Consider the following 3,048-nt stretch of genomic DNA (forward strand, 5'->3'; position numbering starts at 1 on the left):
TTTTATAGGATTGTCGATGTCACTTTTGAATTTTGATCACTAAATGTATAAAAAAGTTGGTACTTATTAGCATATAAATTGGTAAAAATTTAATAATAAAAGATAATCTAAACATTATGTATATTATTAAAAATAGTATCTATTCATAAATTATCGATCGACTTCAAACCATAAAGATTCAAACAACAAAAAAACAATTTATTATCTGAACCACATCGAATTATAAAAAAACTCGATTAGTTCCAAAACAAGTGGCGCGAGCGATCCCCACCAATCCCCCGGGATTCTGATCCTCGGGTATCTACACCATATGGCTGTAGTCCGGGATTCACAATTACAAGTAATCGTCAGACTTTCCTTCAACAGTTGTAAGCAGACGGGCCGTGAAATTTGAATGATTAGCAAGTTATATTCAGTTTGGGCGATGACAGTATGTCACTGGCTGTTAATAAATTGATGAACTCAGTAAAAAAATGATCCTGTGTTCAAAAATTTACATTCCTAATATGAATAAAAAAATCTAACGTTACAATCAAAGGAATTTTAAAATCCGATTTCATATAGGGCGTCGGTGACTGAACGGTTAAGTTTCCCGGCTAAAATGCGCAAGTAATGCGTGCGGGTTCAAATCCTACCTCGACCGTAACTCTTATCTAAGTTACGTAATTAGTTCGAGTGCCCATGCTTACGGTGATGGAAAACATGGTGAGGAAACCTGAAAATTCGGGCAACAGGAAGCATGATCCAATACGAGTTAAGTTCCCCTGCTGCAAATGTTGCGGTGGTCAGATGGGTGTCGCTTTGTGTAAAAACCTGACTCATTAAATTCAGGATCATGATCGTAAAGGCTCACCCGGACTCCTCTCCAGAGAGGCGATGATGTAACCGGGACTAACTAACTAGGAGGAAGACGATGATTATTCCCATTTCTGTTTTGAATAAAACTTCCGTAGAGCAGTTCTGCTGTTGAGTTTGATGGTAACAAACATTTGCGCTAGATTTGTACCTACATATAATCACGTCTATATCTCTTACGGGGTAGACAGAGCCAACAATCTTGAAGCTGTATGGCTAAATTATGAAATTGAGATTCAAATAGTGACAGGTTGCCAGCCCATCGCCTAAAAGAAGTATCCCAAGTTTATAAGTTTATAGGAAGTAAAATAAATAATAATTATTTCATTTATTAAACAAAATTCACCAAACAAACAAAAAATATACTTATATAAAAACAAAATAAAATTGCATAATTATGTCCCTTATCTCATAATTAAAGCAGGCAATAAATCTATAAAATTACCCGGTGAATGTCAGAAGGCAACATATGTAACATTAATAGAAATAGCGTTTAAGTTAATCAATTATTTCTCGCCCCCGAATAGTGCCGGCCCCTTCTGTTGACTTTGGGTATTACCCATAGCGGTTCCGTTTAAACGAGATTTATCATCACGTTACTAACAGACAAACATGTTGATGAAGTGCTTTTAGGGTTATTTTTTAGTTAAGATGGGCGCTCGTTACATACATACATACAGACTGAGCCAACAGTCTTGTAAAGACTGAAAGGCCTCGTTCAGCTGTTTGGCTTGATGATAGAATTGAGATTCAAATAGTGATAGGTTGCTAGCCCATCGCCTTAAAAAAGAATCCCAAGTTTGTAAGCATATCCCTCAGTCGGCTTTTACGAGATCCATGGGAAAGGGATTGAGTGGTTCTATTCTATTAGTGCCGGGAAGTTTTATAAGTGGCGGGTGGGCCACCCATTTTCTTTAACTATAATAGTGCCGTGCGGTTTCCATTACTTAAGAATAGAACCGCTCCATGTCTTTTCCCTTTTCCATGGATGTCGTAAAGGGCGACTAAGGGATAGGCTTACAAACTTGGGATTCTTTTTTAGGCGCTGGGTTAGTACCCTGTCATTATTTGAATCTCAAATCTATCATTAAGCCAAACAGTTGAACGTGGCCTTTGAGTCTTTTAGCTCTGTCAATGCAAGGGATATAGACGTAACTATAACTATGCTTATGTGTAAAATTTTAAAAACAGATAACCAATATTATCATCTACGCAATGAAATATGTTTATCTAAATACAATGAACGCCATAGATAAAATTGAGAGCTGTGACAAAACAAAATGGGTGCAACTGGTCCCACATTGGGGCTAACCTCGCGCCCCTCACCATTCCCGGCCAATTGATATTCGATACGGCAAATTCACACGCAAAATGCTCATTTCGTATACAAAATGATCACTTTTGTTATATTTGTTCTCGGCTTGTGGTTTATTGTGCGGCAGAAGTAAATGTGATGATTTTAACATAACTTTTGTGCTATTTTTATTGTTATTGCTCGCCTTTTTGGTGTAATTGGGTTTTGGGGTCATAATTGAGGTTCTAATTGCTTAGTACAGGGTATTTTTTTTATTACCATGTAGTAATAATCTTTGGTTTTCGAAGGAGAACAATGATGGTTGACAGCATTTAAAACACCTCTTACATGACGTCTTTAGAAGACACTGAGGAATTGTAGAAAAAATGACTCTTGACCGATGATTTTTAACTAAACTGAAGGTCAGTTTTACTTGCAATAAAAGTAAAAATGGTAAAGAAATTAAATTTTCGCTGCCAAAGTGTGATGTTGGTTTTTTAAAATTCATCGTTCATCATCGTCCGTCATTAACAACAAGTCAACAAACAACGTCTTTAGAACATAAAGGAATATCTAGCAATTTTTATCTTAAAGTAGTTTTGTTCAAGTATAAATTCACTAGCTGTGCCCTCAACTTCGTCCGCGTGAAATAGTTACTTCGGGCATCATTGAAGCCCTCAAGGATGAATAATTATCCTCGTTTTTTTTCATATTTTCCATTATTTCTTTGCTCCTTATAGTTGTTGCGCCTAAAGCCTACCTCGATAAATGGTCTATTCGACGCAAAAATATTTTTTCAATTCGGACCAGTAGTTCCTGAGATTAGCGCGTTCAAACAAACAAACAAACTCTTCAGCTTTATAATATTAGTATAGATAACTCACGATGTTTGTTGTAGA

The sequence above is a fragment of the Amyelois transitella genome, chromosome 16 (assembly GCF_032362555.1).
Source record: "Amyelois transitella isolate CPQ chromosome 16, ilAmyTran1.1, whole genome shotgun sequence".
Taxonomy (NCBI): domain Eukaryota; kingdom Metazoa; phylum Arthropoda; class Insecta; order Lepidoptera; family Pyralidae; genus Amyelois; species Amyelois transitella.